Here is a 14,971-nt window from a genome sequence, read left to right as displayed (position 1 = left end):
AGATGTGAATCGATTCATTATATTCAGACAGAATTACAGGAAGACTGTGTTATTTGCTCAGCAGAGATACAAGACGGAGTTTATTTAGCGAGTTCAATCGCGACGCCTAAAACGGTGTAATACCTATTAAAATATTAAATACAACGGAGAATCATATAGTCTTACCAAAAATTAATTATTATATTCACAAATTGAGTGACTATAATCTTTGTTCTTTCAATAAAATAGAGAATAAAGCAGAGAGGGTTAAACAATTATTTTCCTGTATAAATTTTTCTCATATGAGTGATGAGGAACAAACCTCTCTTGAAAAATTATGTGCCAAGTATGCTGACATTTTCTATTTACCGGGAGATAAGTTACAAACAACTAATACTTATACTTACACCATACATTTGAAACCAGGCACTACACCGATTTTTTTTAAGCAGTATAGATTACCTCAAGCTCAGAAACATGAAATTAAGCAACAAATAGATAAAATGATTAAAAAAGGCATAGCAGAACCAAGTCAAAGTGATTGGTCAAGCCCTGTATTATTAGTACCGAAAAAATTAGATTCAACAGGTGCTAAAAAATGGCGATTAGTTATTGATTACCGGAAATTGAATAATTGCATAGTAGATGATAAATATCCTTTACCGGATATAACTGAAATTTTAGAATCATTGTCTGGAAGTGATTATTTCAGTCATTTAGACCTGTATCAAGGTTATTATAACGTGAAACTTGATAAAAATAGCCGAAAATTGACAGCATTTGGTTCTGGTCAGTGCCCAGTGCAATGCCTATGGGCTTAAAAATAAGTCCTAGTTCTTTCTCTCGAATGATGAATAGCTTTAGCAGGTCTTAATTACGAAAAATGAAAGAAAGTAATTCAATTTCTGTTTTAGTATGTTTTAACATAGCATCCCAACTCAATCCAGGTGCTGTATAGTAATGAGCCGGGTCTAAATCGTACGTTTTAATGCAAACACACCTAAAATTTTCAAAAATATCTGCTAACAATAAAACATCAGTTTTTAAATAAAGATTTGAATAATCCAACATATTTTTACAATTGAAATGATTCCAAACATCTTTGGCATGGTTGTAATCTTCATTAGAAATAATGGAATCTGTAAGAGTACTGTAAAAGTGTGGAAGATCTGGAAGTTGATTGTAGTTTAAAGTATCAAAATCTTTAATGAATTCATATGGAAATACACCTTTTTTAGTCAGCCGTTTAAAGTCTTCTGAATTGGGAAAGCATTTTGATAATTCATTAAAATTATTCTTTGTTAAATTTTTTGCTAAAGTATCTAAGCTGCTGGGTAAAAATTTTAGGGAATCCACAAAACGTAAAGTTACATTACTGTTATTGATTTTAAGAACCTTTGAAAATGATATGTATTTTTCTTTATTTTGTGGGAGAACTTCTACCTGACCTTCATCAAAGTTTAAGGCATGTACGATAAAATGTGCATCATAATGACTTAAATTGTGCAAGAAGACTGGTATAGTGTAAGGTACTCTAAATTTTTCTGAACAAACTTTATGTATGACCCCAACAAATTCCCCAGTATACCAATCGTAGTAAATTATTGAATTCCCACACAAAATTTTATCACAAATATAACAATGATTAGATTTGCTAAGTATATCTCGCTGTATTGGTGATATTTTATTAGCAACTTTTTGGAAACCAATTTTTTTAACAATTGTTGTCAAATTATCTTTCAGTGTTTCCATAAATTTTAAAGCACAGTTTTCACCAGTATATGTTACATATTTAGACAATTTATCATCGTATGAGCATTTAATGTAGTATCCAAAACTATACACATTATGTTTTTGTACATTTATTGTATGTGATTTTGAAGGATCGTTTGAACATGATGCTAAGGGACTTAAAAAAGCCTCAAAATCCGCATATATAACAAAAGGTAACATCAATTTACGTTGAAATTTATCAAAACTTAATTTACATTCAGAAACAATATCACCCCCCCAATTTCTTTTATTTTTATCTAAGCTTGGTATTTGTGTACAAATATGTCTGCAATCATTTATTTGATGGTTATTTAAACGTTCAGATGTTGAAAAATATTGTAAACAAAAGTCACATAGATATATAGCTTCCTTGGATTTCGAAACTTGACTACTTATTAATCGTGACATATTTTTTATATAACAATAATGACCGATTTTACCCTGTGTCAAATATAGTAAATTTATATGAGTCTGCATTTTATTCTTTGTAAAATACAATGGCCCAACGATACAATGTTTTTTTAACTTTCAACCACTTCACTTTTGTCGAACTTAGAGCACAATACTAAATCTTTCTACAAGTATCGGGTTATATAGACTGGTAATGGATATCATTATCTAGTTACGATATTCAACTCGACTGCATGTTTGAACAAGTATCCATACCCATCAGTAAAATGTGGATAATAAATACAAAGGGCACTCTAAATACCCTTTGCAATCTTAATAGTCATTGCATTTTTAAAATATTTTTGAAATTGATAAGAACAGAAATGTGTGTATCTAGTAGTTTAGCAACCACATATACGTATAATTATTATAGTATTAAGAACAATAAAATATATTTACGAATATGAAAATATAAACGAATAAAATTATCAGGTTTTTATTAACCTTCATTACTTTTGAAGTATATTTTGGTTCAGGTTCCTAAGAGATGTATTATAGGTTTTGTTAATAATACAGCATTCAACGGTAGTTATGGTAAAAATCCTTTCAACTTTGAAAAGTTTGGTATTTGCTCATTTAGCCTATATATAGATGGTCAACAGATACCTTCAAAAGCGTTACAACCATCATTTCCAAACGATGTATTTACTAGCGCATACCACACCCTGTACTCAGGCACCGGTATACATTTTCTTAACGAAGGTAATGGAATATCGAGGGAGCAATATTCAAATGGGTACTGTTTACTAGCTTTTGATTTAACACCTGACTTGTCGGCTAAGTCTAATGTGCATTGGAATCTTGTACGCCATGGTAGTGTAAGAATGGAAGTAAGATTCGAGAGCGCATTGACTGAAACAATTAACTGTGTAGTTTACGCAGAGTTTTCAAATATTATAGAAATAGATAAGAACAGAAATGTATGTGTGGATTATAGTAGTTAAGCAATCACTTATGTAATTATTATGATATTAAGAATAATAAAATATAATGTAATCGAATATGACATGGTTTTTATTTACCTTCATTACTTTTTTTACAAAGAGACTTGTAGGTGATTAGTACGTGTCGTCATGAAACAATAATTTGTTCTGAAAAGAACAGTTAATTGCGTTACCGTTAGGACAACTTTTTGCCGCGCCTCGATTTTATTGTCTACGCACCCTTCGCATCTTGGTACCACATGTTTACCACTAGTGGCCAGGTAGGATAATTTTTGTATATAAATCTACAGTTTTTAAAAATTAAAGACATTCCACATTCCATCTTCACCTCTTCTCAACGAATTATTAGGAAGTTTTATTTTAACCAAATAAGGACCAATCAACATAAACCAAAACTACCCTAAAGTGGTGACCCCGAGAAGAACACTAAGAAAATTGAAGATGACGAACACAGAAAATTCCGGTGCAGAGCGTCAAGTTTCATCACATCCGTCGAGCCAAGAAGTCTCCGGTATCTCACTGTCACTCCGTGTGCCACCAATTCCAGAACAACCAACCATCGACACCCTTATCGATGAAATAAGAAGGTTGTCTTTGGAAGTTGCCGAGCTACGAGTACAACCGCGCGACAACTACCGCAACAGTCGTTCTCGCTACCATTTACAATCACGCTCGCGGAACGCATCAACAAAGCGCAACGAAAACCGACGAGAGTCGCAGATGGAAGATCGAAGCCGGAAAAAATCTCCAATGCCGTACTGCTATTACCATCATCGCTATGGTATGGACGCGAAGAAATGCGCACCACCATGCAGTTTCAAGCCCATAAATCAGTCGGAAAACTAAAAGTAACGCTGGCCGCGGCGGGAACCGGCGTTACCGAATCATCACACCGCCTTTTCGTTGCCGACAGGGTAACGAAACTTACCTTTTTGGTCGACACAGGAGCCAATATCTCCGTGCTACCAAAGACAAAAGGCTCACGTGAAAAACCACTGCCATTTCAACTCTACGCCGCCAACAACACGGTCATTCCAACATACGGAGAGAAGTCACTCCAACTCGATCTTAACCTCCGAAGACCATACACATGGAAATTCGTCGTAGCAGATGTGTCTAAGGCAATCCTGGGAGCAGATTTCTTGCAGTACCACCACCTCATTGTCGACGTAAAAAACAGAAGACTGATCGACGGGAAAACAAAACTGGTAACAAACGCTCAACTCAGTACTGCAGACATACCTACAGTTCGTAGTATTGACATTGAGCAAAATTACCACAGCATTCTAGCAGATTTCCCAGGCACAACCAGAATCACTTCAATGAAGCTTAGTCCCAAACATTCCGTTGAACACTTCATTGAAACAAATGGACCGCCCCTTCACTGCAAGCCACGCCCCATTGCACCGCATCGTTACGAAATGGTCAGGAAGGAATTCCAAAACATGATCGATCAAGGGTTATGCAGACCAAGCAAAAGCCCTTGGGCATCACCTCTTCACGTCGTGCCAAAGAAGAATGGAGACCTACGCGTGTGTGGCGATTACCGAAGGCTCAACGCCATAACCAAGCCCGATCGGTATCCCATACCACACATACGTGACTTCACATACCAACTCGCAGGGAAGAAAATTTTCTCCACACTCGACCTCAATCGCGCGTACCAACAACTGTCAGTCAGCGAGCAAGATGTGGAGAAAACCGCTATCATCACACCTTTTGGTCTTTTCGAGTTTCCGCGCATGTGTCCTGGTCTAAAGAACGCCGGACAGACTTTCCAACGCTTTATTCACGAAGTACTGCGCGAACTCGACTTCGTATTCCCTTTCGTTGATGATCTACTCATAGCATCAATCGACGAGGAAGAGCACCGAAAACATCTACGCATCGTATTACAGCGACTAGAAGAATACGGCATCACCATCAACCCATCAAAATGTGTTTTCGGCCAGCCAACTGTGAAATTCCTCGGTCACCAAGTCACAGCGGAAGGAATACAGCCACCCCAAGAGAAGGTACAAGCTATTACAGACTTTCCAAAACCACAAACCGTAGAAGAACTACGACGTTTTCTCGGTATGATAAACTTTTACCGTGAAAATATCAAAGATGCCGCCACCGTACAAGCGCCTTTAAATACCTACCTGCACAACGTCAAGAAGCGTGACAAAACTAAGATCGACTGGACCACTGAATCAACGCAAGCTTATGAAGCATGTAAAGAGAGCATAAAAAACGCCGCTTTACTTGCTCATCCGTCTCACCAGGCGACACTTGCTATATTCAGCGACGCTAGCGACAAAACAGCTGGTGCCGCACTCAACCAATTTATCAACAACTCATGGCAACCACTCGGCTATTTCTCGAAGAAATTCACCGACGCACAGACTCGCTACAGTACCTACGATCGAGAGCTACTCGCTATCTACATGGCTGTTAAACATTTCCGCAAAATGTTCGAGGGACGAGAAATAATAATATTCACCGACCACAAGCCGCTAACTTTCGCTTACACAAAAACAAATACAAACAGCGAATCACCGAGACGCACCCGACAGCTACTTTATATCAGCGAATTTACCACTGATATACGACACGTCAGTGGATCTCAAAATGCAGCCGCAGATGCATTATCACGTGTCGAAGCAATCACCTGTCCATCGCCGATCGACTACAATCTACTTGCAGAAGCTCAAGAGCGCGATAGCGATACCATTAAAGCACTCAGTCTACAGAGCAACTTATGTTTCAAGAAAGTCAACCTGCCCGTCTCAAATATCAAATTACACTGCGAAACTTCAACCTCACAGTTACGTCCGTACCTACCAGAAGAATACCGACGTACCGCATTCAACGCAGTACATAACGTTAGCCACCCTGGAATCAAGACTACGAGAAAATTAATTACGCAACGTTACTTTTGGCCCTCAATGAACGCAGACGTCGGCAAGTGGGCAAAAGTATGCCTACAGTGTCAGCGCGCCAAAATACAACGCCACACATCAAGTCAATTATCAATTTTTTCACCAACCGAACGATTCGAACACGTTCACATCGATATCGTTGGTCCGCTACCTACCGCGGCCAGCGGTCATCGATACCTCGTGACAATGATCGACAGAGCAACAAGATGGCCCGAAGCATACCCATTATGCGAAATATCAGCTGAAGACGTCGCCAAAGCGGTATACGAAGGTTGGATTTCCCGTTTCGGTTGTCCTGTAACAATAACAACGGACCAAGGACGCCAATTTGAAAGCAGAGTATTTGCATCTCTTTCTCGCTTACTAGGAATCGAAAAAACGCGTACAACTTCATACCACGCACAGTGTAACGGTATCATCGAACGATGGCACCGTGTCCTTAAAGCCGCATTAAAAGCAAGACTACAGACCGCAAGAAGCTGGATCAACGAGCTACCAACCGTCCTACTCGGATTACGCGCCGCTATGCGAAGTGACACCGGCGTAAGCGCCGCTCAGCTTACCTACGGTTGCAACATACGCTTACCCGGTGATTTCTTATCAACGACCCGCAATGACGTCATCATGGACTCTGGCTACATCGATCAGCTGCGCGACGCAATACGTAACTTGCAACCAATGCCGAGTCAACCACACAGCAACACAAAACCCATATTTGTACACCGCGACCTGCAATCATGTGAATACGTATTCGTACGCATAGACGCCGTAAAGAAGCCATTACAAGCACCTTACGACGGACCCTATCGCGTGCTGAAACGAGACAGCAAGATATTCACGCTGCAGTTACCTAACCGTGAAATGAATATCTCTATCGACAGACTCAAACCTGCCTACACTATCACCGAGCAAGATGTGCCTACTGATACAACAACGAGTACCTGCAACAAGCAAAACACATCAAGTGCGAGCGAACTACATGAACCATCAAATAGCCTGAAACATCAAAATGACAACAACCTGAAACAACAAGACACTGGGAACACCTCAATACCTACAAGAACAACTCGCCGAGGCCGCGTTATACGCCTGCCGGTACGCTTCGCTAGAGGGGGAATCCTGTAGGTGATTAGTACGTGTCGTCATGAAACAATAATTTGTTCTGAAAAGAACAGTTAATTGCGTTACCGTTAGGACAACTTTTTGCCGCGCCTCGATTTTATTGTCTACGCACCCTTCGCATCTTGGTACCACATGTTTACCACTAGTGGCCAGGTAGGATAATTTTTGTATATAAATCTACAGTTTTTAAAAATTAAAGACATTCCACATTCCATCTTCACCTCTTCTCAACGAATTATTAGGAAGTTTTATTTTAACCAAATAAGGACCAATCAACATAAACCAAAACTACCCTAAAGACTCATTACTTATGTTGAGATCATATTATGTGTGTTTAAATACAGATACATATAAGTACAAATATGAATTGATAGTAATAAATGTAGTCAGTAAAAGAGTGAAAGAGTAGGGGAGTAAACGCGTATTAAAGTATGAACACACTAGAAGTGCAAATGAGTCTTCGTAGAATACATCCCAGCCTCCAGAGCAACGTATATCCTTCAAATCGATTGTCGATGTATGCTCAGGTGCCAGCACTTATCATATGCAATCTTGACCCTGATTCACAGCCGGGGTCTCATTGAGTGGCTATTCATATAAACGTTGAAAGAGTTGGGGAATACTTTGATTCGTTTGGACGTAAACCCATTGAAGCAATAAAAGGATTTTTAAGGAGGAATTGTTGCATGTGGAGATACAATAGCCTTACGGTTCAGGATTACCTATCGGCGGTGTGCGGAGAGTACTGTTTGGTATACATATATTACAAGTTCAGGGGGATGAGATTAGAAGACTTCCTTAGAAATTTTACGTGTGACTCAGAGAACAATGATACGGTGCTAGTAAATTTGTATAGAAATATAATGGACATATAAATAAAAGAATAATACCTGGAATAAACATGTTTTATTTAAATCTGTAACCTTTACATCTAATTTTATTATAGATAATGGTGTTAATATAGGTTAGGTACATTTAGTGTTGTTTGCTTAGACCCGTAGGTTAGCTTAGGTTAGACATAGTTTATTCTATTTTTCTTTTAGAGCCATAGATCGGGTTAGTGAATGTAGGAAAGTAGATAACGATGCATTCGTAGCTGATAAGGTGGTGATTAGTAAGTAATTAGCAAGGGTTTTGGGAAAGCTATCTCTGGAACGGTTAGAGCTATCACGTCAGGAGTGCATTCGACTCCACACGGCCTGTTTAGTGGGGGTAGAGTACAAACTTTTTTTTTAAAGGTTTGGCCAACCATGATTTTTACGTTTTTGGGGAACTTTGATGTGAGGCAGTCGCCGGGAATCCCAACTACTTACGACATCATGGAACATTAGATCTATTCTAATTCGATTTAGCCTAATTTAAGACTAACCTAATTTACTAAAAAGGATTGTTATCATAAGTAAGTGTCCAATAACGCTACTTATAGTCTCTCTTAAAGGGAAGACACTCTGTTCTAGTGTTTTCATTTTTTCATTCACTGTTTAGCACTTAATATTAAAGTACACTAACACTAATTCACTAGTTCAAATGGTTTTATCCTTTTCAATCTTCTCACTAGGTCAGTGGTATCAAGGAGTTGAATAGCCTCGACCTCGTGATGGTGGAGCCTATGTTCGTGTGCTCCAGCAGCCTTTTTTATTAATGTGGTGACGTCCTCTACATTAAGGTCCCGATGGAGGTCGTAATTGCGAATGTACCAGGGAGCATTGACTATTCCACTGAGCACTTTGTTTTGGAATCGTTGGATTACTTGAATATTACTATTACTGGTACAGCCCCACAGCTGGCAACCATAAGTCCATACAGGTGTCAGGACTTGTTTGTAGATCAATAATTTATTTTGTACTGATAACGTGGAATGCCTTCCGAGCAACCAGTACAATTTAGAGTAACGGAGATCCAACTCTTCGCGTTTCGTTTTAACATGGACCTTCCATCGGAGTTTGGTGTCTAGCGTCATACCTAGGTACTTAGCTGAATTTTGGAACGGCACTTTGACGTTATCAATATATACTGGCAGGTAATTTGATGTTTTGTTGGAAAAGTTTATGTGAACTGATTTAGTTTTATCCGCCATTTTTTGGTCCACAAGCCAACAATATTTATGGCTTTTTGTAATTTTACTACCGCTTGCTTTTCAGTAACCGCCGGAATATCGCATGTGTATAAGAGGTACAGGACCGGACCTAATACACTCCCTTGCGGCACCCCAGCTTTTATTTCTTTTAGTTCTGAATAATCATCATCTTGTCGTACCCTAAACATTCTTTGTGTTAAATATGACTCAAGGATATTTGAAAATTGACGAGGCAGTAATTTCCTTAATTTATGAACAAGTCCTCGATGCCACACTTTATCAAATGCCTGAGCTACATCCAGAAAGACAGTGGAGCAGACTTTTTGTTCTTCTAGTGCTTTTTCAATATTATTTATGATTCTATGAATTTGCTCTATGGTAGAATGTTTTTCTCTAAAACCGAATTGGTAATCTGGTATGAGCTGCTTTTTGACAATAATAGGGTTAAGACGTCTGAGAAAGATTTTCTCAAATAGCTTTGCTATAACAGGTAACAGTGAGATTGGCCTGTAAGACGTGACTTTGTGTGGAGGTTTTCCTGGGAATCATTGTAACTTCCGCAACTTTCCACATATTGGGAACATATTGAAGTCGAAATGAGGCATTAATTAAGGTTGTCATTTTAACTACGGCTTTACGGGGGAGATGCTGAAGGACTTCACCCGTAATTAGATCAAAACCTGGTGCCTTCTTTTTAGTTAGACATTTAATTTCACTTAAAACCTCTTTTGGTGTGACTAAACGGATGTTCAGCTCTTCTGACGTTATTTCTTCGAAGTTAAGTAAATCTTCTTCATCGATTTGAAATATATTTTCTAGATGATTAGCAAACCTCTTAACTTTTTGTATGTTACTTGCAGCCCAATTCCCATTAGACTCTCGTAAGGGAGGAATATGTGTTGTAGGTGTTTTGATATTTCTTATCGCTTTCCAGATGGAGTAATCGGTGGAACCATCAGAAGTTAATTGGTTTAGGTATCTCTTTATTGAAGTATCTTTATGTATTTTAATCTCTCTCCTCAGTTGTTTAGTGAGGTTATTCAGATGTTTTTTGTCTTCTGGACATCTTGTGGAATGCCACCTTTTTCTTTGAGTTCGTTTTGTCTTTATCAAATTTTTAATATTTTATCAGTTTTGTACCTTTTTCTTAAATTTTGGAGTATTACTCCAAGCAGCTTGTTAGATGTTCTTTGTAAATCTATTGACTTCTAAATCTAATTGTTCCTCAATCTTTAAAGGTACTCTAAGGTATACCATATTGACAAGATAAATTTTGAAGCTGTCCCAGTCCGTATGCGTGTTCACGAGAGATGGATTCAGTTTTCGCTTTATAGTGTCTTCGCCAATTGTGAGTAAGATTGGTGAGTGATCTGAGTTCATATCATAGGCTTCCTCTATTTGGAGAACATTTGGTGATACTTCTCTAAATATGAAGAAATCTATAACATCTGGTATTTTATTCTTGTCTGTTGGCCAGTATGTGGGCCTTCCTGTCGAAATTGCATCACATCTCAAAATTTTCATAGCATTGAACAGTTCTTTTCCTTTGGTCGATATTAATCTTGATCTCCAGTAGGTATGTTTTGCATTGAAGTCGCCTCCCAACACAAATCTATTTCCAAGACTTTCTAGCAGGGTTTTGTACTGGTCGTACTTAAGTGCATGTCTTGGTGGGCAGTAAATAGATGATATTGTTAATGGATACCGCTTCATGGATAGGCTCACAGCCACAGCCTGTATATGCTCTTTTTCATATTTAAAGACCTCATGGTGTTTTAAGCTATCCTTTATTATAACTGTACTTCCCCCACTGGATTTATTACTTGGGTGAAGGGCATGGTAGGCATTATATCCTTTAAATTGAATGTATGACTCCCTGGTAAAATGTGTTTCCGATACCAAGCAGATGTCAATGTTTTCATGTTTAAGAATTATCTGAAGTTCTCTTTGGTGTTTTAAAAGCCCATTAGCATTCCATGCCATTATTTTTAAAGCCATCATTGCTTAAGACGTTTGGGAGCAGCTATTTTGGTGCCGCTATCTAGTTTTTTAAGTCTTTCATCAAAGGATGTCAATAATGAAAGTATGGTGTTAACCTTTTCATCCATGCCTGTGTTAGCTATCTCATTTTGTTGTGTTGGGGATAGAGTCTTATGACCTTTAGTTACCTGGGCAAAGGAAACAGTTTTGGAAACTAATTTTGCTAGTTTTACCGATTTGTCCGTTTCTATCATTGATTTTGATTTTAAGACATTTCTCATTTTCTGTAATTCTTTTGCTACTGTACAGCCTCTGTAATTAGCTGGATGTGACTCACCACAGTGAACACACTTCGGTTTCGCGTCTTGTGGCTTGTAACAATCTACTGTGAGATGCTTTGCAGTGCATTTCACACACCTCGGCTCCTTGGAACAGTATTTCTGTGTATGCCCATAAGCCTGACACCTCTTGCATTGGGGAGTCAATTTCGGTGATTTCAGTGGCTGTACATCAATTTTGCAGCAAAGTATGGATTTTATTTCGTAGATATTTTTTATGTTTTCCTGATGGTGGAAAGACAGAATAAACATGTTAAGCGGTTCTTTGGTTTTCCAGTTATATTTGACGGCTGCGTCTAAAATTTTAAATCCTTGGCGAGTAAGGTCTTCAACTATCCTTTCAGGCTTTCAAGAAGCATGCAGATTTTTTGCCATTACTCTTATTGGCCTGCTCTGCTTGTTTTCGTAAGAGAACCACGAGGCATCTTCTTCTTTAAGATGTTTTGTGATCACTCTGTAGGTAGCTTCACTATTGGTGTTAATCTTCACCGATCCAATTCTAAGCATTTTTACTGTTAACGAGTCTTTATTCAATTCTTTTTTAAGTAAAGAATCGTAGAATGATTGGTATTCAATTACATTTTCGACAATAATCGGGGGTGGAAGGGGTTCCTTTTTAGGCTTTTCTTTGGTTACTTTATTACAAGTAACTTCTTTCATGGGGGAAGGGGAGGAGTTTAGTTTCCTTTTCTTTCTGCTTTTTTGTCGCACCCATTCCGTTTCTTTAGCCAGTTCTTCTTCGTCCGTCTTATACTGAATTGATTCAGCGGCTGCCTCGTCCCTTTGTGTTAAGGGCTGCTTTATTTTTTTTTCGAGCTGAGCTATTCGTTCCTTCAGTTGATAGACAATAGTTTCCAGGTCCGAGCATCGGGCTCTTTCCTTTTTCAGTTCAGCCACTAGAAATTGCTCGTTTTGGGTTATAATTTCAAAAACACTTGGAGATGACATCATAAATTTAATATAATAATTAAAATTATAAAGACAAAACCTCGCCTTTATTCATTACACAATAACAAATATTAGGTCAACGATTCATCGTAACGCGATCGCGGCGCTGCGTCAGCGCGTTGCACTTATTCGGTCACAATAATTAATACGCGACGTTTCTAACCGAAATGGAAACAACAACTGAACAAAATGAATTTATTTTAGAAACTGATGCATCTAACTATGCAATAGGATCTGTTTTAGCTAATAAAGACGGACGTCCTGTTGCATTTGCAAGTAGAACACTAAACAAAACAAGTAGGTTAACGAAATTCAGACTGGCTCTAGAAGAATATAATTTTGATGTAGAATATATAAAAGGTTGTAAGAAATGAATGAGAATGTCATTAACGTTTTGACTCGTGCACAAACTAGGAAGCTTAAAGATTATTCGGTTGATATGCAAATCTCGGATATTTGGCCTGATCGACCAAATGTCGTAGCAACTCATATTAAACCGAAGGAATCAGTGGAATTAGTATTTATCGATTTAAAAAGATATGGAAAAATTAAAAGTGAAGGTATCATAAATAATGAAACTGATTTGTTTTGTTTCGTAAGCAGTAAACGAACTATTTTTATAAAATATTTAGGATCTCAATCGCGGAGTACACGAGGTGAATTCGTGAGAGAACTAGATAAGTTATGTAAATATATAAATGTTGAGGAAGTATGTATAGTGAAAAATAAGGATAATACAGAATTTATTTGTAAATTGTTAGAAGTAATAAAAAATAGTAAAGATAGGTCCGGACCACGTATTTGCATTATAAAGGATGTAGAGAGAATAAATAGCAAAGATGACAGGCGAGTAATTTTGCTGGTATGAGACGAATGTTGAATAATATTAAGAAATATTACTATTGGCCTGGAATTGATAAAGATATAAAAGAATTTGTAAGACGTTGTGATAAATGCCAACGACAAAAATATTCAATTCCACATAAAGAGCCCATGATTATTACAACTACGGCTAATTCGGCATTTGAAAAAGTGTTTTTAGATCTGGTTGGCCCCTTAGAAACTGATAATAATAATTTTTCTCATATACTCACTTTACAATGTGAGCTTAGTAAATATGTTGAAGCTTATCCTTTACTTTCCAAAAAGACAGACGAGGTAGCGAAATCTTTTGTTAATAACTTTATTCTTAGGTATGGAGTTCCCAAGGAGATTGCTACTGACCGAGGTAAGGAATTCATATCATCCATATTTCAAGAAATGTGTAAATTGTTGCAAATTAAACAATTAAATTCAACGGCATATCATCATCAAAGCATAGGAGCTTTAGAAGTATCTCACAAACATTTAAATTATTTTCTTAGAATTCATACTGATAAACATCCAGAGACTTGGAGCCACTGGCTTCCCTTTTGGTGTTTTGCATACAACACTTCGGTGCATTCAGAAACAAAGTTTACACCTTATGAACTAGTGTTTGGTAAGAAATGTATTCTTCCAAGTAATTTGTGTAAAGACTTAGTGGAACCTGTATATAATTACGAAAGTTATCCATGTGAATTAAAATATACGATATTATACGACTTTATACAGCTTTCACAAAAAGAAGCGAGAGATAATTTGCTTAATAGTAAATTCAAAAGAAAAATAAATTACGACAAATATGTTGCATATAAGGAAAATGATTTAGTTTTAGTGAAAAATGAAGGTGGTAATAAATTTGATGAATTATATTCGGGTCCTTACAAAGTGATTAGGGACATACCGCAAATGTGGAAATTATAAAAAATAACAAGTTTTACTATGTAATCATAATCATAATCATTTTATATAATGATAATTAGTATTAGCATAATGAGATATTTTTTATAATCAATATTAGTTTTTGATATATGTTTGTAAAAAGAAAACAATGTATTTTTTTTCTTTAAGAAGGGTGGTGTAGTGTACCCATGTATCTTTTAAGGTCATATTTTATGTAACACGTGTAACCTTATTATAAAGCCTATTTAATCAATGTTTAACATTAATAAAAGGCAGTCTTAACTATGATCTCGTTGTTTTTAATTATGATTAATTTAAAAGACAATAGTATGAGTCTTATGGTTGCAAATATTCAACCACACGTTTTTGCATAATTCGAGAATTCTTAAATTTCATAATACACATTTTTTACCATCATTAACTGAAAAATCAAGTTAAAATGTATAAAATAGAAAAAATATGTATCGACACCACGGGCAGATCATCAAGCGGAGCCTGTATGTTTTTTTTATTAATTTACTGATTCAGTATTTAAAATTAAAACTTTTTCATGAAAATTTAACCCTGGTGCGATTTAAGAATGCTCCTCTAGACACAGTACGCTTGTAGTTTTAATATGCTAAATTGCGAATTTATGAGTACATAAACAATGTTACAGTTTGGAGTTGGTGG

This window comes from Pieris brassicae, chromosome 7 (assembly GCF_905147105.1).
Source record: "Pieris brassicae chromosome 7, ilPieBrab1.1, whole genome shotgun sequence".
NCBI classification, from domain to species: domain Eukaryota; kingdom Metazoa; phylum Arthropoda; class Insecta; order Lepidoptera; family Pieridae; genus Pieris; species Pieris brassicae.
The sequence above is the reverse complement of the archived record's forward strand: the minus strand, read 5'-3'. Positions refer to the sequence as shown.